Source organism: Pelodiscus sinensis, chromosome 3, assembly GCF_049634645.1.
Source record: "Pelodiscus sinensis isolate JC-2024 chromosome 3, ASM4963464v1, whole genome shotgun sequence".
Lineage (NCBI taxonomy): Eukaryota > Metazoa > Chordata > Testudines > Trionychidae > Pelodiscus > Pelodiscus sinensis.
The window spans coordinates 108,664,213-108,690,467 of NC_134713.1; the positions used below are offsets into that span (position 1 = coordinate 108,664,213).

General features: G+C 41.5%; 1 long non-coding RNA gene and 1 other non-coding gene across 2 annotated transcripts; one reads left to right on the forward strand and one right to left on the reverse strand.

Annotated features, from left to right (window-relative positions):
• Positions 1-108: 108 nt before the first annotated feature.
• Positions 109-11,905, reverse strand: LOC142827920 (uncharacterized). Its single transcript, XR_012902728.1, has 4 exons — positions 11,368-11,905; positions 9,413-9,518; positions 6,273-6,373; positions 109-687 (listed from the first exon to the last, which is right to left on the reverse strand). It is a non-coding gene; the product is annotated as an uncharacterized LOC142827920 (long non-coding RNA).
• On the forward strand, positions 1,562-1,633 carry TRNAP-AGG (transfer RNA proline (anticodon AGG)). Its single transcript has one exon. It is a non-coding gene; the product is annotated as a tRNA-Pro (tRNA).
• Positions 11,906-26,255: the final 14,350 nt, after the last annotated feature.

Here is a 26,255-nt window from a genome sequence, read left to right on the forward strand (position 1 = left end):
AAAGATACAATGGGCCTGATTCCTGAGTTTGTTATTCCTGTGTAATGTCAGTGTAACTCTGATGTGAAACTGGAAGAATGTAACTGTGAATCATGCCCACTGTGTATTTTAATATAAAGCTACGTAATCATTTGCTCAAGAAGGGCTTTTCAGAGGTTGTTTATAGGGCTTGATAATTCTAGTATAGTATGAAAAGTATACTGTAGTTATTTAGCATAGTTACACAGTACAAAGTTATGTGGAACACCAAGCATAAACTAAGAAAATCTATTCATAATTTTAAATATTTTCCAGTTTGGCAAGGGTGAAGAAAGCTTACAGAGGATGCTTAGTAATATGCATATTTCCATTTGGAATTTTATTTAAAGGTGTGTGCTACCAACTTAATGTGCTTGTGCATGCTAAACCTAAGAGCTTACCAATACTTGACATGCTCCATAGGTGCTGCTGTAGCTCTTCAGTACAGGCTCTGCTTATAGTCATGGGAGGGGTTCTCCCATTGGTATAGTTAATTCACCTTCCTGTGAAGATGTAGCTAGGTTCACAAAAGAAACTGACAACCTAGTGCTCTCCACACTGGTTAGATTGGTTAGGTTAGATTGACTTCATTACATTGCTTAGGGGTGTTGATCTTTCACACTTCTGAGCAACATACCAGGTGACCATAACTTTTGAGTGGAGACTGACCTGAAATTACATAGAAAAAGGCTCATACAACATGCAGGCTGCTGCTTGTTCTAAACACGTCAATTTATGCACCCAAATGGCTATCAACATCCATAAATCAAGTAACTGATTCTCTAGTTATCTTTCTTGGATGTTCAAATTCTTTTTGGCATAAGCTAGTGCATACATGTACAAAAATTACACATATAATTTCAGTTTTGCAACTAGACACACAGTAAACATTGTCTCAGAGGGGTAGCCATGTTAACCTGTGGCAATAGACTACAGAGTTTTTTCCGGGATACCTCTGCCATGTCCAGGGAACACGACCGCTTTTTTGGAACAGTGAAAGGAATAAGGGATATTCTGAAAGAGGATTTTTTTTCTGAAATTTGACCCTGTGTAGACAGGCCACATTTTGGAAAAGCCTCTTCTGAAAAAAAAAGCGGAAAAAGAAATTTGTATATCTTTTTTATGATAAAACTGCAGTCTAGACATAGCCTGTATCAGCAAAAACAATGAGGAGTCCTATGGCAGCTTCAAGATTAATAGATTTATTTGAGCATAAGCTTTTGTGAGTAAAAACCACTTTGTTAGATGCACGGAGTGGAAATCACAGAGGTGGAGATATATATGTGTACATGTATGTACCAGCATAGCAAAAAATGGGAGTAACTTATCAAGTGTAGGCCTACTTTAACAAGGCCAATTGAGTCAGGGTGGATGTGGCTCACTCCCAGGAATAGATGGGGAATTGTGAATACGAAGAGAGATAAAATTGTTTTTGAATAAGTTACCCATGAATTTTGTTAGTCTCTAAGGTGCCATAGGACTCCTCATTGTTTTTGCAGTTACTGACTAACATGGCTACCCCTCTGAGAATTATATTAGGTCTGGCTTGTTGGTCTAGGGGTATGATTCTCGCTTAGGGTGCGAGCGGTCCCGGGTTCAACTCCCGGACAAGCCCTGGTCCTCTCCTGCTTGGGGCCGGCCCGCGCGCTCGGCTGTGGCTCTCCTCTTTACAGAGAAGAGTGACAAGAATGATTAAAGGTCTAGAGAACATGACCTATGAAACCAGGCTTCATGAACTGGGCTTGTTTAGTTTGGAAAAAAGAAGATTAAGGGGGGACATGATAGCGGTTTTCAAATATCTAAAAGGGTGTCACAAGGAGGAAGGAGAAAATTTGTTCCTCTTGGTTTCTGAGGACAGGACAAGGAGTAATGGGCTTAAAGTGCAGCAGGGGAGGTTTAGTTTGGACATTAGGAAAAAATTCCTAACTGTCAGGGTGGTCAAATATTGGAATAAATTGCCAAGGGAGGTGGTGGAATCTCCCTCTCTGGAGATATTTAAGAACAGGTTAGATAGACATCTGTCAGGGATGGTGTAGGTGGAGCTTGGTCCTGCCTTGAGGGCGGGGGGCTGGACTCGATGACCTCTTGAGGTCCCTTCCAGTCCTATTATTCTATGATTCTATGATTCTATGAAACACTGATAAACATAATGTATTAGCAACAAGTAGTCCTGTGGCACATTAGAGACTATACTATATATAGGCAAAACCCACTACCTCAGATGAGCTTGAGTGGAGAAAAAAAGAGGGGATCCTCATAATTGATAACAGAAAAAGAAGGAAGAAAGGGGAAAAAGTACCATTTGTAGTGCAGGTGCTGGTGAGACTAATTGAATGTGCTGGAAGTGTCCCATGGACATATAGCCTCATTAGCACCACCACTACAATTGACAGGTACCCCCTTTTTCATTATAAATTGTGAGGGTCCCCCCTTTTTTTGTCCATTTTAGTTCATCTGAGGTAGTGGGCTTTACCCACAAAATATCATGATTACATATATGAGAGTCCTTTAAGCATCTCAGCAAGATGTGGGAAAGGGTGAACCAGTTGATGTAGCATACCTGGACTTTCAGAAAGTCTTTGACAAGATCCCACATCAAAGGCTTTTAAGCAAAGTAAGCAGAGATAGAAGGAAAGTCCTCTCATGGATCAGTAACTGATTAAAAGACAGAAAACCAAGGATAGGAATAAATGATCAGCTGTTCTTGATTTGATTTTAACAAATAGGGAGGAACTGGCTGAGAATTTGAAAATAGAAGGCATTGAGTGAAAGAGATCATGAAAACAGAGTTGATGATTCTAATGAATGGTAGAAGGGAGAACAGTAAAACAGAGACAATGGATTTCAAGAAGCAGATTTTAGTAAACTCAGAGAACTAGTAGGTAAGATCCCATGGGAAGCAAAACTAAGAGGAAAAACAACTGAAGAGAGTTGGCAATTTTTCAAAGGGACATTATTAAGGGCTCAAAAGCAAACTGTTCCATTGCATAGGAAACATAGAAAGTATGGTAAAAGACCACTTTGGCTGAACTAGGTGATCTTACATGGTCTAAAAATAAAAAAGGGAGTTGTATAAAAAGTGGAAACTAGGTCAAATTACAAAGAATGAATATAAGCAAACAACACAAGTATGCAGGGGCAAGATTAGAAAGGCAAAGGCACAAAATGAGTTCAATCTAGCTAAAGGCATGCAGAGTAACAAGAAGATTTTCTACAAATATATTAGAAGCAAGAAGACAACCAAGGAGAGGATAGGCCCATTAGTCAATGAAGAGGGAGAAACAATAACAGGAACCTTGGAAATGGCAGAGGTGCTTAATGACTTCTTTGTTTCGGTTTTCGTCAAGAAGATAGATGGTGACAGGATGCCTAACACAGTGAATGCTAGTAGAAATGGGGTTTAGAAGATAAAATTTAAGAAAAAGAATAAGTTAAAAATTACTTTAAAAAGTTAAATGTCTGCAGGTCACCAGGGCCTGATGAAATGCATCCTAAAATACTCAAAAAGAATGAGAAGTCCTGTGGCACCTTATAGACTAACAGATTTATTGGAGCATGAGTTTTTGTGGGCAAATACCAACTTTGTCAGATGCATATAGTGGAAATTCCAGAAGTAGATACAGGCATAGGAAAAGAGTTCCAATGTACCTCTGCCATATACATCGGCCAAACTGGACAGTCCCTGTGTAAAAGAATAAATGGACACAAATCAGATATCAGGAATGGTACTATACAAAAACCTGTAGGAAAACATTTCAATCTCCCTGGACACTCAGTAGCAGATTTAAAAGTAGCTATCCTGCAACAAAAAAACTTTAAAAACAGACTTCAAAGAGAAACTGCAGAGCTACAATTCATCTGCAAATTCAGTTTAGGATTAAACAAAGACTGAATGGCTAGCCAACTACAAAAGCAGTTTCTCCTTCCTTGGTGTTCACACCTCCACATCAGCTGCAAGAAGAGGGCCTTCTTCTTTGTGACTGAATTGACCTCATTATTGCTACCCTTTCTCTTGATTGGAACTCTTTTCTTATGCCTGTATATTTATACCTGCCCTCTGGAATTTCCACTAAATGCATCTGATGAAGTGGGTCTTTGCCCACGAAAGCTCATGCTCCAATAAATCTGTTAGTCTAAAAGGTGCCACAGGACTTCTCATTGTTTTTGCAGATTCAGACTAACATGACTACCCCTCTAATAAAATACTCAAGGAGCTGATAAAGGAGGTATCTGAGTCTTTAGCTATCATCTTTGAAAATTCATGGAAGTCAGGAGCGATTAGAAGACTAGAAAAGGGCAAATCTAGTGGCCATCTATAAAAAGGGAAATAAGAACAACCCAGGAAATCACAGATTAACTTTTGTGTTAGGAATTATAATGGAGCAAGTAATTAAGAATTCATCTGCAAACACCTGGAAAATAATAAGGTGATAGTTAACAACTAGCATGGATTTGTAAAGAAGAAACCATGTCAAATTAATCTGATAGCATTTTGTGATAGGATAACAAGTCTTGTTGATAAGGGGGAAGTAGTAAATGTGGTAAATAAACTAGGCAAATATAACCTAGATGGTTTGGGACCAGTTCTGTTCAATATCTTAATCAATGATGTAGATGATGGCACAAAAGAGTATGATTATTAAGTTTGCAGATGATACCAAGCAGGGAGGGTTTGCAAATGGTTTGGAAGATAGGGTCAAAATTCAAAATCGTGTGGACAGACTAGATAAATGGTCTGAGGTAACCAGGATGAAGTTTAATAAGAACAAATGCAAAGTACGCGACTTAGGAGGGAACAATCAGTTTCACACACACAGAATGGGAAGTGATTATATAGGAAAGAATACTGCTGAAAGGGATTTAGGGATCATAGTGGACCACATGCTAAATATGAGTCAACAGTGTGACATTGTTGCAAAAAAAGCAAACGTGATTCTGGGATGCATTAAGAGGTATGTTCTGAGCAAGACACAAGAAGTCATTTTTCCACTCTACTCTGCACTGATTAGGCCTCAACTGGAGTATTGTGTCCAGTGCTGGGCACCACATGTCAAGAAAGATGTGGAAAAATTGGAGAAGGTCCAGAGAAGAGCCACAAAAATGACTAAAAGGTCTAAGAAAACATGAGCTAAGAGGGAAGACTGAAAGAATTGGGCTTATTTAGTTCAGAAAAGAGAAGACAGAGAGGGGACATGATAGCAGTTTTCAAGTATCTAAAAGGGTGTCACAAGGAGGAGGGAGAAAAATTGTTCTCCTTGCCCTGTGATGATAGGACAAAAAGCAATGGGCTTAAATTTCAGCAAGGGAAGTTTAGGTTGGACATTAGGAACAACTTCCTAACTGTCAGTATGGTTAAACACTGGAATAATTTGCCTAGGGAGGTTGTGGAATCTCCATCACTGGAGATATTCAAGAGCAGGTTAGACAGACATCTATCAGGGATCTAGATAATGCTTGGTCCTGCTGTGAGGGCAGGGGACTGGACTTGAGGATCTCTTGAGGTCCCTTCCAGTTCTAGTGTTCTATGACTGAATGGCCCAGGGGAACTGTCTATGTCCTCATCTATTCCAAGCAGAGACTCAAATCAAGATTTTACACTTGCATCTGCTTCCTACTCTACACTGCTGTACAAGGTGGTTTTGTACCATCTTGAATGTTCACTGTTGGCATAGGGGAAATGGCAAGTGTCACCTTTACACACTCTTCCCCATCATGCTATGCTGTGCACTTAGAGCGAGCAGGTCGTCTCCTTCAGTGTAGATGTACTCAGTCAGCCCTCATGTCAATTTCCAGAATTATTTGGCTGGCAGGATTTTCATGTGGCCAATCTAATGTGGTTCAAAAGACAAACAAACCAGCACACAATACTTCCCATGAACATGGCAGCTTAGACCCTGAGAAGAGGGACATCCTTGTTTTACATTGTTACCTTATCCTACAGAGAGATTGTTTTGCTCATTCCCATTAATGCAGGGTGAGGTGTGTGGAAGGATCAGCCATATTTTTTATCTAGGTGAAAGCTGGGACAGAAGTCAGTAATTTCTGGGTGCAGCAGAGAACGCCTTGTAAGCCTGGCACAAAATGTATATGCCAGTCATGCATAGGGAATTAATTTTCCAGAGAACTGGCACAAACAGAGTACAGGAAGTGAAGATTTGCATTTCCAAAGCTCCTTTCCTTCTCACACAGCTCTCCAACTCCCCTCCTCACAGTTCAAGTTTTAGTTTGGTTTGTGACTACAGCAGCACACTGACCTTTCCCTTGGATAAATCCACCTTCTGTGGATTCTGCATGTGGAGTCTTCTGGGGCCTGCATGGCTCAGCTGGCCACAGATATTTTCAGCTTTGCTCAATTCTGTTTTGGAACATACAAAAACAAATTACTTGCCAATTTGACAAGCTGGCTCTGGCTTGAAGCTGGATTACGAAAGCACTGATCTCCTAAACCACCTTTAAAAAAAGAGTACTTGGAATAATTAAATATATGATTTTCACTTTTGAGATGCAGAATATGAACCCTATTAATGAATGGAAAGAATTATTCCACTGTGTTTTTCTCTTTTATATACAGATGCACACTCTGTTCTAATATTTAAAGTGCACCAGTACATAAACTTATGAGGAAGGAAAAAAAATTCTCCCCCATTATGAGAGAAACATCAACAGCCAATATTCAGGGTACATCTACACTGTGGGGGTTTTCCAGGATACCCCTCTGCTGCGTCCAGGGAACGTGTTTGCTCTTCTGCTTTTTTTTGTGGAAGAGCAAATGCGCTCTTTCGGGGAGCCCTGTATACCTCGTTGTATGAGGAATAAGGGCTTCTCCAAAAGAGGAGGCTTTTCCACCATTTGGCCTCATCTAGACAGGGCCAAACGGTGGAAAAGCCTCTTCCGGAAAAGCAATTGAAGAAAGTTACAGTGTAGATCTAGCCTCAGTGATCAATCATTTTGAGAGAGAACAAAAATATTTTTAAAAAATGATCCTCTCTGTTAAGATCAGAGAATGAATACAATGTGATTTAGAAATCAATAAGTTTGTTATCTAAATATAATTGTTAGAAAGATTCACTGTACAAACAAAGTATATTTGAGGGAGTGGTGTCCTGGAGAGAAAACAACAGGCTAAATTTCAGCTACAATTCCCTCCCCTAAGATATGTGAGTTATTTACCTAAATCAGTGATTGGCAACCTCTGGCCTGCAGGCCGCATGCAGCCTATTGGGGTTCTCTATGTGGCCATTGAGACATTTTGTTTTCAGTTGCTCATGCTCAGAGTTGCCAGATTCCACTTGCTTCTGTTCACAGAGGCTACGTCTAGACTGCAAGCCTCTTTTGAAAAAGAGCATCTAGATTACAATCAGTACTTTCAAAAAAGCAAGATGCTTTTTCAAAAGAGAGCACGCAGGCAGTCTGGATGCTCTCTTCTGAAAAAGCACAGTTTGCATTACATAGCACCTTTTTTCGAAAGAGCACTTTTGAAAAAGGCATTATTCCTCATAAAACGAGGTTTTCAGCGGTCAAAAAAACTGCCGTGTTCTTTCAGTTTACTTTCAAAAGAACATGGCAGCAGTCTAGATGCAGGGGAAGTTAGTCCAGACACACCCTAAGTGATATGTGCATAAAACAAGGGCATGTAAATGAGATGCATGCTGATTACATACAACATTGACTGTGAGAGCCATACCTTCCCTTGTCATCCAGTCAAAGCTCTGCCACAGTTCAATCAGCATATCCTGCAAATTCTAGGTGCACAAGCACAGTTAGCAAAACTAGCTTATCCTGGAGACGGTCTTGGTTATGACCATTTTGCAGCTTACTGAAATGAAGGAGGGTCACTCATATGGCCCATTCACTAGCCTAAGTTGCCCATTGCTGTTCTAAATGCAAGACATAGTGTAAAATTTTCCAGAGCAAGTGAGTGATATAAGAACCTGAAGTACTAATTTTGAAAATGTCCTAGGTCTTATGAGCTTAAGTCCCACACACCTTCAATGAGAACTAGGTTCCTAAATTTGTTTGTAAATGGGTTACAGGAGAGGGATCATGTCAGGATTACCTGTTGTGTTCCCTCCTTCTGGGGCATCTGGTATTGGCCACTGTCAGCAGACAGTGTCCTGGGCTAGATGGATCTTTGGTCTGACCCATTATGGCCTGTTTTATGTTTTCAAATGTCTTAGTCACTTTTGAAAAAGTTATCCCTAGTATAAAAGGTTTTATCCCTAGTATAAAAGGTTTTATCCATATTGCATTCTTTCTACATGGGGGGAAAAAACCAGAAGACAAACCTGATTGTGGACTATTTATACTATTCATACTCTTCCCCTGCTGGTTTAATAAGTCAACGATAACCTTCCCGTCCTGGAAACATACATAGATTGGTAGAGTTGACAAGTATTTTATTATGAAGCTAGGCTGCTGACAGTGACAAAGAGGATAGAACCCAAGACAGTTGCATGTCAGGTTCATTGGTATTGTTGCTCCCCTACTGAGTCAGGGACTTGCACATCAGCTTCCTGATAGAGGAGAAATCAGGGACATGGAGAGTGGATACATTATCGATAGCACTTTTTTATTCCACTCTATAGCCCAGTCCATCTATGCAAGATGTCACAAAAATATGCAGACTATCCCTTCTTTTCAGGGCCATAGCCAAAAAAATCAATGGCCCAGTCCCAATGAGGAGCTCTGCCTGAAGAGCTGATTCTAGTTAGGAAGACAAAGGAAGGATGCAAACCGTGGGTCCTGTAAAACCCAACTCCATTACAAAACAATATGGCATTTCTTCAAAGACAGAACCCTGCTCACACACTAAGCCCTTTTAAGGCTGAGTCTATACTACCAGCAAGGGTATGTTATTTCCAACTCGCATAGACATACTTGCATTAGCTCTCCTCAGAGCTATCAGAGTAATGCAACTGTGATAGCTCAGGCAGCTAGCTATCCCAAGTACAGACCTGCCTGAACTCCACGGGTATATATCCAGGGCAGCTAGTCCATGCAATCATTGCACATACTACCATGGCTACACCACATTTTTTTAAAGACCTGGCTTATAGGAGAGCTAGTGCAAATGTGTGTATAGGAGTTGGCATTGCACCCCTGCTTGTATTGTAGACACAGCCTACATGTAACAGTGTCATCTGGTGATTCCTGCCATAACAGTACACAGCACCCTATGTCATGGAGACATAACATGTGCTGCTCTTCTACAGTATGTTATAAGCCCCATTGCTGAGGATAGTAACGTATGGTGGGAGAGTGAGAAAGCAAAACTGAGTTATGGAGACAATGCAAGTGAGCAAGAAATAACTGAGTACTGTTACAGAATGATTCTAAGTGACATATCTGGTCAATATTATGAAATGCTTTAATCTGTTGAATAATTATGGTCTACCTTTTCCAAGATGGCTAGTACCAACTTGAGATGCCTTGAAGGGCACTGATTGTCAGAGGCAGGATGATCAGCATTCTGACAACTTTGAAGAGTTCCCATTGGACATCTGAAATTTGAGGCAAAAATATCCTTAGTCACTAAAAAAAAAGTCATGCCTGTGTATTTTAATGAGAATTTGCACTCATCCACCTCAACCACACATGCACACAAAGGAAAACTCAGACTTTGTGGAAAAGCTGAGACTTTGCATATGAGGTGGTCTGATCTTCATCCTGGGACTTTCCCCTTTCCCATTTATCCTAAAGCCAAGGCAACAAAGAGCTCGGTCTATAATGCTGCTCTTCAGTCAGCTGCAAAGTAATATTGGCGAGTGATGAAATGTCATTTGAACCCATCTTGTGAACATCATCTGTGCAATTTTTCTATCTTCTGCTAGTCTGAAGAAGGGAAACCTAAAGGACAATCCACTGTACACTAGTGGATGGACCATCAGGCTTATATAGGCAATTCTGCCCATTGTAAGAGTACAGTAAATTATAGGTTGTTTACTGGCTCACAGCCCCTATTGAATTTAAAAAGAAAGATCAAAGGCAGCTACTACAGCACTCACTTGCTGATGTATTTTGTGTATATTAAAATATCATGTAAAAGTGTAGTGCCAGTGACAAGTTGGGGGTCGGGGTGTCCTTTTATCCACAGCTAAAGGGATTACCAGAGGGATTACCTAAGGGATCATTAGTCTGCTGCTGTGCAGAAATAAAGAAATCCAGCTGAGAGAACGGCTTGGATCATTGCTCTTTGATTAATGATTCATTCTTTGTTTCTTGGAGGTGTGAACACAAGTGCTTTATGTGCCCTTCTCCCACAGAAAAAAACCCCAACTCTGTAAAGACTGGATTTAATTGGCTGGAGCAGGTTCTATAGCACCCAGGGCCTATTTGAATATATATTCCTGCAGAAGTGGGTAATTCAAAATTTCATTTCCCTGGCTTCAATTCTGCTGAATAGCTTTTGCACATTTTTTTAGTGTTCTTAAGGGGGCCAGCACAGCACATGAAATAATTAAGTTGCTTTTTGATGGTAGAACATAAAGAACATCACTTAATAAAGTCAGAACAGCATTTCAATAAAATCCTTTCTTTCCTATTCTTTTAAAACATGGCTTACATGATCTTATTAATAAATAAGTGCCTGGCCACAATAAACAGGTATTTTACTGTCTGTACTTAAGATACCTAATCCAAATGAATGTTCTACTTTCCCTCTTTAATTAGATTTCCATTTAGCTGTTTCCTAGCTGAAATCCATCTATCTGAAATCTTGCTTTGGAGATGTACTGTGTTGTGTGGTACATGTACTTTTCACAGTGCAAACTTGATGGTTTGTTGTTTTTACACTCATGTGTGCTTTTTATTTTCCAGGCTAAATTAAAAAAACAACACCACACTTTTCCATTAAAAACTAAATAAAGTCATGTGTTCCCATTCTTTACTTCCCTTATTATTCAGTGACTGCAGCAATGGAAAGACAAGAGAATCTCTCAGCCTTACACTGGTCCTGACATAATTTAGAACAATCTCCACTGGCTGGTTATAGCTCACAAAAGCTGTCCATCTGCTGAGGGTGGTCAGCATAACCTTTATACTGTTCTCATGTTCTGGTAACCTTCCATAACAAATTCAACTCCAGCATCACCACTACTTTAGTTGTTGCAGAATGCTGTCCTAAGAGCTAGCTCTGCACCTGTTGAGGACTCACTGGTGCTGTTGGAATCCCCAATTGGGAGACTCATTCACTTACTGGGTCCTCAGGTTGGTGCAAAGTGGTCAGCTCCATGCAGACACTATAACCCATTATATCAAAGAACATCCTAGTCCAGACATTGGAGAGCTTAGCCAGATGGATGATTTGTACAAATATTAGTAATAAGAAAATGCAAAGAGGGTTCCACTCACTGCAGGTGAACCTATGTGATGCTGGGTCTGGAAAATAGCTCTCTCTGTATCTGGTGCCCCCCTTGTGTCAGTTGCTGGTGCTGTGGTTGGTCGGTCTGTCTGTCTCTCTCTCTCTCCCTCCCCCCACTCCTCCAACTATTCCCTCTTTGTGATTCAGCCCACCAGCCAGGTCACTACAGAACTCCTACCCACAAACTTCCCACTTAACAGAGTCCAACCATACAATATTATATATCAATAACCCCAGATATTCTCTCAGACAGTCTTCTCCAAGTTTCCAGATCCTCTGCCACTTAGTGGCTGGCAGGAGGTTCCAATTCAGGGATACTATAACCAGGCAGCAGCCAAGGTCTGCACCTTTCCCCTCTTTGCTGCTGTTTGTTTCCCCAGGAGTTCTTCCTACTAAGCTTTTCTTCCCTGTAACCTCTCTAAGTTTATGCTTCTTTCAAGGCTAGGGTCCCAGAGCTTATTTGCTTTCTACATATCCTCTTCCTCCCTTGCTACTACTATAGAGAGCCCACAGAGCTCCTCTCTGCAACTTTCTGCTTTTAACATTGTGATTTCTTACTTCCATACCTGCTCCTGCCCACCCCAGGTTTCATCTGTGATTAGACCTTGTCAAGTCCAGGTTCATCTCCAGGTGCAGCATATTGCCCACATTAAAGCTCTCATGGCCTAGGGGTGTGTATGTGGACGTCCCATTACAGGGAACATGTTGCTAATACAACAACAACAACAACAACAACAAAGAACAATTCCAAAATCTTTGTTGATTTCTAAAAGTCAAACTTGACCCACACACTATTGTAGGATTCTGAAACATTCAGTTCTATTTTTCCACCTAGCTTTCCTCCTGTCATCAGAAACTGAAGTGTCAAAATAATGTGAATCAGCTTTTCTTTATAGTATTCCAGGCCCGCATCAGCAATGCTTGAAATCTTGCTTTAAAAGCCCGCTCTCCTGAAATTTCTAGACCCAGTTTTGTGAACAGCTTCTGAAATTTTGGGTGCTAATTTGCAACAAAAATAAACTGACCATTTTGGAGTCTTTGCCTGCCTAACACAAAGAATAATAAATATAAGCATCCAATTAATCAATATTTTTTGAATTGCTTTTTGAGCTATTTTTTCAATTACTGCTTTTGAAGCTTCCTATTGATTATAGAGCTTCATTCCAGTCAATTATCAGACATCATATTAAGTCATTATGGGCAGACTTCCTATCATTTTTCTTTTGAATTCTGTAGCTTTGGTGCAAATATATCCTGTAATAAACAACTGAAATTGCTAACATTCCACACAAGAAACAAAAGTATATATTGAAGTAAAGGAAAACTGGCAATTACTCCACAAGTAGTGTCTATACAATTTATATTTAGTAGTAGTGGAACATTTTATTCTGAACCCTTTGAGTACATATCCAGAACATTAATTTAGAATCCCTACACCTGGTGTCACCAAACACAAGCAAATTAATGCTTTTAATCTTATTTTCCTTTTGCTAATATTGACAGTGTGTGAATGAGACTCCACCAGACTTGGATTTTAAACAGAGTACTTGGAAGAACTTGATGCAATTAGGAGCCAATTCATTTAATTAATAAGCTTCTCCTTTTCAGTCTAGACAATATTAGGAGAGTGCATTGCAATCAAGCATTCTCCAGTTAATTCATTACCTTTCTGCTGTGATAACAGATTAAAGTAGTATGAAATAACGTACTAACTATGACTACTAGTACAGAACATGTTCACATTCTGGCAGGAGGAAGTGTTTGTGTACTTACAGAAGTTTCCTTTTGCTAAGTATGTGCTGTATTCACGTGTGTTTTAAAATCCCTACACCTGTGATGGAAGACAAAGGTCTGCAGAGTATTTCCTCATCCCCAGATGGGTTCGTGAGGAGCTATGCTTTCCAGAGTTGGGGAAATAAATGGCTCAGGCCCCTGGCTTGCCTAGATCCACCCCCCCCCCCCCCAAGGCTCAGGACCTCCTCCAAGCCTGCTTCTGCACCCTATAACTCTCCCAGACTCCCCAACTCTTAGCTCAAATTGTGCACCCCTTCCAGCCCAGACCTCCCACTCCTACACACTACTTCCCACCCAGACCTGACACCCCTACTTTACTCCTGCATTCTACCTCCCACTCCTACCTCTTAAAATGAGGGATAAGGGATCTTTCAGAAAAGGCTTTATTTTCCGAAAGATCTGCGTCTAGACTGGCACTTTTTTCCGGCAAAGCTCCGAGCTGGAAAAAAACGGCAGCCATTTTTATGCTAATGAAGAGGGGGGATTTAAATCCCCGCTTCATTTGCAATTGCGATATGTTTAATTTGCATCCCTTTTACAGAAAAGGGATGCAGTCTAGACACAGCCGGTGTGTGTAGACAGTGGTATATGCTTGTGGTATCCCAAAATAGCTGTTCCACATCTTTAAAATAGCTTTTGAAATAACGGGCTTGCTATTCTGACATCCCTGTAAACCTCATTCCATGAAGATTAAGGGATGTTTTAGAATAGCACTCTATTTCAAAATTTGGCTCTGTGCACCAAATTTCAAAATAAGTTATTATGAAATACACTCAAAATAAGTTATGCAATTTGCGTAGCTCAAATTGTGTAGCTTATTTCGAGCTACAGATGCAGTATAGACACACACATACTGCCTGTCTGGTCTCTCTTCCTTAGTATGACGAACGTTGCCTGGGTGTAAATAGGTACAAACCAAATGCAAGCACTGGAGTTACATGTTCTTGGAACTTTATCACATTGCCTAAATGACTTTTTAAATATATAAATGTTTTACTTATACATCTAGGCTGCATCTAGACTGGCATGATTTTGCGGAAATACTTTTAACTGAAAAGTTTTTCCGTTAAAAGTATTTCCGCAAAAGCATTTTTGCACAAAATCTTGCCAGTCTAGACGCACCCCTAGTGCATGGCTCAGGCTAGGAACCAGAGACAAAGTCACACATGCAGTTGTTTAGATAGACCAGAGGTATGAGGTATACAAAGTAAGAACAGAGGCCCAGCCCACCATTACCACTTCAAAACTGAAGTGAAATGAGACTAACCTATTGACAAAAAATGCAAGCAAGAAAGATTTGTTCTTAGGGTATGTCTATACTATGAAGCTTTTTGCTTTACACCGTGTCAACATTTCGTGTAGGAGCAGAGCTCACTCAGACCAATGACTATGTAGTTCTGGCCAAAACAAACCACTGAAGACTGTCAGAAGGTAGGATTGAGAGCCAGCAAACAAAAACAGAAGAAAATTGTCTAGGCATTAAAAACAAATTTGGTTACTGAATATTTTTCTGCTATGTTTATCAAACAGAAGAATCCTCCTAAGCAAGTACTAAATGACCAACATTCTGATGCTGCAAGGTTATCTGTTAGTTGATTTATGCTGCCTGTTCTTGTCAAGAGGCCCACTGTGAAGAACATCCACCAGGAGGAAAAATCAAGTAGAATACATTGATGCTCTGTGGATCCAGCCCTAGACAATAACTCTTTTCTAGTACTAGCTTAGTTAAAACTATTTGAAAAGAATGATGAGCCTATTTTATTAAAATCAGCCTCAACTGTGAACTCCGTGATTTTAATTTGTTCTCAGGGAAGGACAAGATCTTGAATAGATTTTAAGAATGGGAGGGACTACTGGGCACAATATAAGCCATATAATTTCACCCAATAATTCCTGCCTTGATCCCAATGATTTACAGTTGACTAGAAGTTTATCTTCTAGAAAGACATCCAATCTTGAGTTCAAGATTACACAGGATAGAAAATTCACTATATCCCTGGTCAAACTGTCCCAGTGGCTAATTACCCTTATTTTAAAATAGGCTCCTTAATTCCAGCTTGAGTTTATCTAGCTTCAGTTTCTAGTCACTGGATCTTGAAATCTGCAGCACTCGGGCCTCTTGCATATTCCTTGAAAAATTCTAAGTAGCATTCTCTGCTCAGGTCACTTTTGTATAAATGTTAAAAAAAAAGCACCCTAATTAAAAAGATAAACGGAGCTAATCATTTTTGAGATACAAGACATCACGGAACAGATTATGTGCGGCTGGATATGTGTGTGCTTCTCTCTTTCACAGTTTTATTTAAGGCACAGCATGCAGGTTTGCCTTTTATGGAAGTCTGATTTTGTAGGGCCTAAGCTGTGGTTTATTGACCCAAACAGAAATCAAAGTAGTGAAGACTCAGTACTGACTTAAGGATGCCACTTTCTGACCAAACAAAACCAAACACCCTTGCCCCAGCACTTCTCTAAGGCCCCATCCCACTCAATGAATCCCTCTCACTCAGTTTCCCTCACTCTTACTCATTTGCTTCTTTCCTATGGGCTGGGGAGGACTTGGAAGGGTCCTTCTTCAACTATGTGTTTGGTTGAAAACCAGATACCTGGATACCCTATTAAGAGGGCAGCTGTGACGCATGCTTCAAATGAAGGATGAAACAATCAATCGGGGAGAGTGAAGGAGAAAGTGTCCGAAAGATGGAAGTCAGTTTGCAGCTTCTGGGGATAGAGTAATCCACCACAGAAGTGTCTGGACTGGGGGGTTAGACTCCAACAGAAGGCTAGGGGCCTGATCCTTTCCCCTTCCCAGTTGAGGAAGAATAACAGATCACTGGGAAGAGTGCTGGGAAACACTTTACTGACCAACTGAACTATAGGATGAGATAGGGCGTATGACTATGCTCCAAGGCAAAGAGAATCATAGAATCATAAAACTGGAAGGAACCTCAAGAGGTCATCGAGTCCAGTCCCCTGCCCTCATGGAAGGACCAAGCTCTGTCTAGACCATCCCTGACAGGTGTCTGTCTAACCTGCTCTTAAATATCTCCAGTGATGGAGATTCTACAGCCCCCTTAGGCAATTTATTCCAGTACTGAACACCCTGACAGTTAGGAAGTTTTTCCCTAATGTCCAACCTAAACCTCCCTTGCTGCAATTTAAGCCCATTGCTTTTTGTCCAATCATCAGAGGCCAAGGAGAACAATGTTTCTCCCTCCTCCTTGTAACGACTTTTTAGATACTTGAAAACCGCTCTCATATCCCCTCTCTGTCTTCTCTTTTCCAAACTAAACAAGCCCAATTCCTTCAGCCTTGACTCATAGGTCATGTTTTCAAGGCCTTTAATAATTTTTGTTGCTCTTCTCTGGACCTTCTCCAATTTCTCCACAACTTTCTTGAAATGTAGTGACCAGAACTAGACACAATACTCCAGTTGAGACCTAATCAGTGCAGAGTAGAGTGGAAGAATGACTTCTCGTGTCTTGCTCACAACACTGCTGTTAATACATTCCAGAATCATGTTTACTTTTTTTGCAACAGTGTCATGCTGTTGACTCATATTTAGCTTGTGGTTCACTATGACCCCTAGATGCCTTTCTACAGTACTCCTTCCTAGACAGTAACTTCCCATTCTGTATGCGTGAAACCGATTGTTCATTCCTAAGCGGAGTACTTTGCATTTGTCCTTATTAAACGTCATCTAGTTTACCTCAGACCATTTATCTAGTTTGTCCAGACAATTTTGAATTTTGACCCTATCCTTGAAAGAATATGCTATCCCTCCCAGTTTCATATCATCTGCATATTTAATACTTGTACTCTCTATGCTATCATCTACATAATTGATGAAGCGACGAGGAGTCCTGTGGTACCTTATAGACTAACTGAAGTGTAGGAGCATAAGTTTTCGTGGGCAAAGACCCACTTCGTGAGAAGTGGGTCTTTGCCCACGAAAACTTATGCTCCTACACTTCAGTTAGTCTATAAGGTGCCACAGGACTCCTCGTCGCTTTTGCAGATTCAGACTAACACGGCTACCCCTCTGATAATTGATGAAGATATTGAACAGAACCAATCTCAAAATAGACCCCTGCAGAACCCCACTTTGTTTTGTCCTTACAGCATGATTGTAAATCATCAATAACTACTCTCTGAAAATAGTTATTCAGCCAGTTATGCACCTGCCTTATAGTAACCCCATGTAGGTTGTATTTCCCTAGTTTATTCATAAGAGGGTCATGCCAGAACTTGTCAAATACCTTACTAAAGTCTTGGTATACCACATCCACTACTTTTCCCTTATCCACAAGACTTGTTATTCTATCAAAGAAAGCTATCAGATTTGTTTGACATGATCTGGTCTTTACAATTCCATACCAGCTGTTACCTATCACATTATCTTCCAGATGTTTGCAGATGGATTCCTTAATAACTTGCTCCATTATCTTCCCCGGCACAGAAGTTAAACTGACTCGTCTGTAGTTTCCTGGGTTGTTCTTATTTCCCTCTATGTAGATGGGCACTAGATTTGCCCTTTTCCAGTCCTCTGGAATCTCTCCTGACTTCCATGACTTTTCAAAGATGATAGCTAACAGCTCAGATACCTCCTCTAGCAGCTCTTTGAGTATTTTAGGATGCATTTCATCAGGCCCTGGTGATCTGCACACATCTAATGTTTCTAAGTAATATTTAACTTGTTCTTTTTTAATTTTAACTTCTAAACCTACCCCATTTCCATTAGTATTCACCATGTTAGACATCCCATCACCATCCATCTTTCTGATGAAAACCTAAACAAAGAAGTCATTAAGCACCTCTGCCATTTCCAATTTTCCTGTTATTGTTTCTCCCTTTTCACTGAGCAATGGGCCTACCCTCTGCTTGGTCTTCCTCTTGCTCCTAATATACTTGTAGAGCATCTTCTTGTTACCCTTTATGCCTCTAATGTTCTTATGTTCTGAAGCTAGATTGAGCTCATTTTGTGCCTTCTCCTTTCTAATCTTTCCCCTGTGTACCTATGTTTGTGACGGGGCATCATCGCCCCGCACAGCGACTCCTGCTGAGCAGGCGTTGCTCGGCACCAGGGTGGAAGCACCCCGGCGGTGCACGGTGTGTTCCTGTGCTGCTCCGTGGCTGTCCGAACTGGCCGACCCACGGGCGGTGGGCTGGGAGCGTGGAGGCTAGACCTGGGACGACACAGAGGCGTTTCCCCGCTCCATGAGCCCAGTGCGTTGGGGAAGACAGCGCAGAGCGGGGAAGCCGGAGTGCCGTGGCAACCCACGAGGGGGAGGGGAATTAGCTAGCGTGGAGATGTGACAGCTCCGCCCTCCCCTTTTCTGACATCAGGTAGGGCAGAAGTGGCGCGGTGTTTAAAAGCGCCGCCGCCATTACCTGAGCGGGGGAGAAGAGAGAGTAGCTGGGTGGCAGCTTGGAGGCACTACTGGGAGAAACCCTTGAGAGCGGCTGGGAGGCTAGAGAGGGCATTAAGAGACCAGCGATTCCGGTCCACTGACCCGTTTTTGTGCATTGGCAACCTGTCCACCAAAGGAAAGGTGAGCCTGCCAGCGATGAGAAGCCGGGGGCAGGGAAAGGAAGCAGCCCAAGGCAGAACCCATTAGGGTTGGTGGGCTGACGAGTTACGGCAGGATTCCCAGTTAGCTGGACCGGATCCAGACCAATCCGTGTCCTTAGGGCCCTGGGCTGGGGTTTGTGAGTGAGGGTGGGCCCGGGCCCTCCTTTCCCCCGCCCCCGCAGCCTTGTTGGAGGAGGTAGTCTTCCTGCGCACCTGAGGGTGCCTTTGCCAAAGCTGGAGGATCTTCCTGGCGGCCGCCAGGGAAGGCGTCTGAACGACAATACCTCCCCCCCCCCCCCCCCCGCGGCGGAGGAAGATAGGGTACCGCCGGACGCTTATATTCATTGTTTGTAATTTGACCTAGTTTCCACTTTTTATATGACTCCTTTTTTATTTTTAGATCATGTAAGTTCTCTGGTTAAGCCAAAGTGATCTCTTACCACACCTTCTATCTTTCCTATGTAATAGAATAGTTTGCTTTTGGGCCTTAATAATGTCCCTTTAAAAAACTGCCAACTCTCTTCAGTTGTTTTTCTTCTTAATCTTGCTTCCCATGTAGGAAGGTAGGAAGCAACCCAAGAAAGGCTAATTAGGCATGTCAGGGTGAGGTAACTGAGGGATTCCATGCCTCTCTCCCTTTGGCCCTGGCCTGGGGGGTTGAGCTGGAAGGCCAGTCCCCCTACCTCTACCCCATGTCTGTCTGGGGAGCAATGGACTGCTCTTTGATCAGCGAGCCTGCTGACAGGAAAGTCTATCCCTGGACTTCGGGAGTGAGTGGAAAGACTGTCAAGCCACCACCTGCCCATTAGGTCTGCCAGGGACTGTTGAGACACAGCCTGTGCACTGGGCATGCTGGCCTTCAAGTGAAAGCTGCTGCAAGCCATAAACTAGAACAGATTGTGCTTATTTTCCATCCCTCTTGCTTTGCAATGCACAAACCAATTGAGAACATGTATTTTTTACTTGTTTATAAACAATCTTGATGTCACATTTTGCTTGAATACTCGGCTATTTTTCTGGCTCCAGGCAACAGTTGGCTTGCAATGCCTCTGAGAAATGGCAGTGAAGTGAAAGTCCTGTTAATCTGAAGGTTATTTATCAGTATCCTGAGGGTTATGTAGGTTGCTAAAGTTCACTTTTCATAACCAAGAATAAAGAAACATACATTTTCTTTGACTTAATGCTCCAGGGTTCAGGAGGGAAGAAGCATATTATGCAAGGAAATATGTATTTTCCAGGGACAGGTCATTTGATGCAACATCTAAGCTTTAAAAAAGCTACAATCTATGTTAAAAAAGGAAGAAAGCATGATGCAGAAAACACTACCAATGGCATAACCCATCAGCATTCTTTGTGCATCCAAAATCCCAATTGAAGTCAATGAGAGGTATTCAGGACTGGAACCTATTACACTAGAAAACCTGGGAGCTATGGCTCTCAATATGACTAGTCAATGCCTTTTGACTTTGTGGCAATTTCCATTCTTTTAATGTTTTGCAAATAAAATAAAGCTGATTAAAGCCAATCCAAAAATAAAGAGGCAACAAAAACTTCAAACAAACTTGGGTTCAAATACATAACTGATGCCACTGCAGGCAGTTCCATTGGAAGCCCCTTTGACTTTATCAGTCATTTCACATGGAGTCACTTGTAGTGGACCCTAAATCAAAATTAACTATTTGTAAATATGTATTGGCCATAGTCATAGAACTGCTAAAAATGGGTCGGACCATGTGTGTGCACTAAAGGAAGGAGATTAATTTAACCCTTTAGTTCAGATGTTCCCCTTTAATTTCCTCAAGATAGTATTATCTCAAAGTATAATTAATGTGATATTTATTGAGGATATTTATTTCTTCTGTAGTGATTTCAAACTCTTTAGATGAGAGATATCTCTCCATTTCTCAAGGAGCTTCCTTGCGTAAGTAGTGTGTTTTTTCTCCTCTTCTGCCACACAAGTTTCCCATGAAAATTTGTTTCAATCATATCTTCAGTCAAAGGCTGGTGATATACTGTATGTCATATAGAATTGTTATTTATAGTTTTTCAGTTGTGATTCTCTTTCTAATCTTTATTTATTTATATTCTTACTAAAACAGCTACTTATCACTTCAAGTACCCCTTCTGGTCCTAATTCTGATATCATTTCCATGTTATACCCTCATTACAGTTGCAATATATATACATACCATGAGCCAGTGTCAGCAATTACTATCTTTAAAATGAAAAGTGAGACCTCTTTCTTAATACAGTATGATACAGTACATACAAAATCCTCCCCAAAGTAGTTTTTAATCATAGCATTCCTGGTGCTATGCTAATTGCAGTCCATTTTATAAAACTCTTAGCGAGGTATAATACATTTAATAGAAAGTAGAAGAATTATCAGGTGAGTCACTCATCTTAAATTATTTTTAATTCCCAGTGATTTGGGGCACATCAGTGAGTACAGAAAGAGAAGGCATATCTAACCTTTAGTTGTTACGTACAACTTTCCATTGCACTGAAGTTCACAATAGATGTCTTTCAGAAGGTGGAAAATTATTCTGACCTAAAATGACCTGTTGGCCTTCAACAGAAGGCTCTAGACCACGTATTTATGGGATGATTCAGCTGTACTAATTCAGCTTATTAGCCACATTGATTTCTTTATCCCTCAAGAAAAAGAAAAAGAAATAGAGTGAAATTAAGACAAGACATGGAATTAATAGACACTGGAAACTGTCAGAAAGGTTTCTTAAGTTGCTTAATGAAAGTTTTTCTAATGAGTGCAGGCTGGGCCCTAAACATCTTACTAAGCATCTGCTAAGATCACATGAGAATGCATTTTCCTCTAGTATTTAAAGAGTTCAGTCTTTTAGCATTCATTGCAGGCAGTTTATGGAAGACCTCCAGGACTGACTACATCACAAGGACATCTTGACTCGTTTGAGATCATAAAATATACCCCACATACTCATCCAGGGAACAGCAGAAATAACAAGAGCTTTCTTTGTACATCTGAGAGGGGGTGGGCCCGGACCCCCCTCTGCCCATCATGGGAGGCGAACCGACCTCCATCTCGAAGGAGATCGGGAGGAACTAATAGTACAGTTAACTGGGACGCCAGGAGGCGGTCTTTGGGGTGATGGATCCATGGGATTAGGGAGAGAAACAGGAAGGACGAACGCGCCCCGGGGGGAGCACCTTTACAGTACATATGACATTTCCTCCACTGCAGTTTTGTTACAGCAACATGTGCTATTATGACAATGAAATTGTATTACTGCAATTTTGATGTGAGAGAGTTCTCAGCAAGGTTTCCCTGCCACTTGGAAACTAAGCAAAATATAGCTGCACATTTGCTTGCTCGCTTGAGCTTTTAAATCCTCTTAAAACCTGCTCTATATTCTTTACACTTACCACTGCCTGCCTACAAAGCACCAGACTGACTTTTAATTTTTGAAGCCCTTGATGTTGCAGTCCCCAACCTGTAGCTGAAACCTCCTCATTATGCTCTGGCTAGGGGTCAATGCTGTTTCATTTAGTACAGACATATATGAAAATGGCACAAATCAGCTCTGTGCAATAATTTAAACCCCATTATTCTCAGGAAGCATGAAGCAACCGTCAGTAAGGCAGAAACAGAGAAAAATATGTCTTCTTGCTCTCAGCACTAGGTAGCAGATGTACTGAAGGAACTTCAAGGAATTCTTTTATGCCACATTTTATACTCTACTATACATTTTACTCCACAGTTTTGAAATTCCTGCTAACAGAACTTCATAGGTATTTGCAGAAAATTGTTTGCTGCCTTTCCCTGGTGACTGGCATTCTATATCATTTGTACATCTTACCACTCTCTCAATTCATCCCCTTTTCAGTTTCTGGTCTGTCACCTATATCTTGGGCCTGCATATGACATATTCTCATGTGCTGCTGTAGGCTGTGGGAGGAAAAATAAAGCCAAAATGCAGGCATCTAAACTCAGTGGGAAAAAGAAAATATATAATTTAGGTCCCTAATAGCCATTATTAGGCTCCATGGAAACAGCATCCTCAAAATCTCTGGAGCCTCCATGGCCAGCATAGTAGAATTTGCATGTGTGTGTGAGATGAATATAGCCTTGCACTTTAAAAAAATAGTGAAGAGCCTTTTCATAAGGAGTGAACATTAAAATAATTAAATATTTTATAAGATGTACAGGGCCCAGCCTTTATTCCTTAGAAAAACTTGCATTCAGTAAGACCACACCTTTATGAAGTTAAATAGGCACATGCATTAAATATGTACATTAATCTGGACATTTGTGAAAAGTCTGCTGTAGACTTTCTTTCCTTCTGTATGATGTTGCTCTAGCACATTATGTACTGTAGGGAAGTAACTTCATTGGGTTATATTCCTAGAAAGAGCATAGCAATTTTCACAATTCAGATGCATTTTTAGCTCAGCAGCTGTTCCAAACGTCAGACTGGATGTCCAATGTTAATTGGTAAGCACTTGTGAGGAATATACAGAAAGAAAAACTAATTTGCTAAATAAAGCTGCATTTTCTTCTCAAAATGAGGGGGATTAAATAAGCAAGTGCAGTAATGAAGGGGTGTGGTGACTTACATAGAAATCATAAATTTCAGACTTCCAAACACAATGGAGTTTAGGCCATGTTTGATGAGCCATTTTCCAGATGTTGGATTTCCATGGGCTGCTTTCCTATTGCTCTCTCATTCTGGCAATCTGACACTCTTGCATTAAATTTAGCTCTTGATCTTTGAAATAAATGTCACCATCGAGCCTGGTTTACTTGTATATAACTCCAGTTTCATGCTGGTGTAATTCCACTGATTTCTGGGATTTCACCATTGTGAAACTGGTTCTTTGACTTTCTGTTGAAAGAATGCAATAGACATAAGTATTGAAAGAATGTGGATGTAAGTATTGTTCTTCCAGAAAAATTCTGCAGTGTAGACATATCCTGGGATAAAGAGGTGCTCATCTTCACCCCAAGTGAGCAATTGGACACAGGTTACCATGCAGCCAGAAGACATGCTGTAGCCAGACAGGAACCCCCCTGTAACATCCATCTTTGCTTGCCTGGAGCATACAGGACACACAGAGCAGTAAAAGCCTTGGAGCAGGAGGCTCAGGATATGCAGGCTCAGTGACCCTGAACGGCTGTAAACAGAGATACGCCAATTGCTGATCAAGAGGCTGCCGAGGAGTGCCTGAAACCCATATTGATACGAACACACAGCCGTCTGTGGGGGGGGGGGGGAAGAATCTCCAGTATTCACAATTTAGTTATCTCTCTTGCAAGCGTAAATTAACTTGAAACTTGCTTGTAAGAACTGGCATCACAAAGACAGACCCACACAATCTGGCATCTCTGGCTATATCTACACTACCACCCTAGTTCGAACTAGGGTGGTTAATGTAGGCAACCGAAGTTGCAAATGAAGCCCGGGATATTTAAACTAGGATGGTAGTGTAGACATACCCTTAGATAAGAAAGAGGATACGGGCCCCTATGGGTATTAAGATGGGTCCAGCAGCACATTTAATCTGAGTGTCAATCTACCATCTATCTGCTGGTTGGGTTAGGTGTTTGACCTCCCGAGGTTCCACGGGGACGCCCACCTCGTATTCGTTTTTTCTAGGAATTGAGGGACCGGCCATGGCTTGATCCGCTGGAGTCGAGAGGCACAGAAGGGGGTAAAAATTGTACCTGGAGGTGGTCCTTTGTCTTAAGTGTACACATAGACTTAGAGCTCTTTAAAGATTAAGCTGTCACTTGGTATTATTATTTCTATTTCTATCTTTATTTTCTTTGTAACCATTTTTAAAATCGATATTTGCTAACAGTTAAGAAATAGAGCAATAGCCATTGTAACCATGTGATTTATAAGCTTCTTTAATAAACCTGTAACTGTTTAAGTTTTAACCTGACTCCTTCAGTTGCCGGAACAGAACCAAGCACAATTTAAAAGAACTTCAGCTGGTCATAAGGGACAGGTATAGGAAGAGCTTGGGCATTTGAATCGTGTCACTCCCAGGTGACAGATCCATTGGGGCATCTCTCAGTCTTCCCTAGACTGCCTGCTGCGAAGGGATCCTGTATCCTAGTAGCTGAAATCTGAGATGTAATAAACTCTCCCTATAAACTCTGGGGCATCTGTCAGCCTGTTGGCTGCCCTCCACGACGGGACCCCAGTCCTAGCAGTAAAGGCACGGACATTAAACCTTTTTCTCGGCAACACACACACACACTGCCCTGACCGTCGGCTGACACATGCCTAAACTACAAGCAGAGCTGATTTGTTGTTTGTTCTTAACCAACACACATGCAAACATAGGGGAGTTTATCCAATAAAAAAAATTGTAAATAATTACTTGTATCTAAGGGCTTTCCTATATGGGGACAAGCAGAAACATGGACCATGTGGGTATGATTTCTAAGGTGTACTAATGTGCAATAATTAGTCTGCTGTGCACTAAAGATTCCGTAGTACACTTTAACACTGTGCAGTTTGAACCAGTACTACTTTAAAGCACACTTGGGAAGGTTATAAAGAGATTACTCATTACAGTAATATATACTGTAATGTGTAATGTATCTAAGGGTACGTCTACACTACAGCGCTAATTCGAACTAACTTAGTTTGAATTAGTTAATTCGAACTAAGCTAATTTGAACTAACGCATCTAGAACTAAAAACTAGTTCGAATTAGCGTTTTGCTAATTCGAACTAGCGCGTCCACATTAAGTGGACCCTGAACCAGGCTTAAGGATGGCTGGAAGCAGTGCCGGCAGGGCATCAGAGGAGGACTTAGAGCGTGGAGATTCTGTCTCAGCCTAGCCGAGGGCTGTGCTTAAAGGGTCCCGACCCCCACCCCGGACAGACAGTTCTCAGGGTGCCCCGCTTGCAAAGCAGTCCTGGCTTGGATTGCCTGGAGTACCCACACTGGGCACATCACAACACTCGGCCATCAGCCCGGCTGCACTTGCCGCAGGTTGCCATCTGGAGAGAGGGGGCAATTGGGGGGCTGAAGGAGAGCTTCCACCCCCAGAAGCCCGCAGAGCCAGCCCAGTCCTCCCCATTGGGGGCGCGTACCCCAGTCCTCCCTCACCTCCTTCCACTTACCGCTCCCTATCCCCTCTTCTTGATGTACAAAATAAAGGACAATTGTGTTCAAAAATGGAATCTGTCTTTATTGAACAAAACTCAGGGAGACTGGGAAAAGGAGGTGGGAGAGGGGAAGAGAGAGGATGGGAGAGGGGAGGGCAACTAAAATGATCAGGGGTTGGAAACAGGTCCCATATGAAGAGAGGCTAAAGAGACTGGGACTTTTCAGCTTAGAAAAGAGGAGATGGAGGGGGAACAGGATAGAGGTCTCTAAAAGCAGGAGTTGGGTGGAGAGGGTGCATACAGAAAAGTTCTTCATTAGTTCTCATAAAGAAGGACTAGAGGACACCAAAGGAAAGGAATGGGTAGCAGGCTTCAAACTAGTAACAGAAAGTTGTTCTTCACAAAGCAAAGA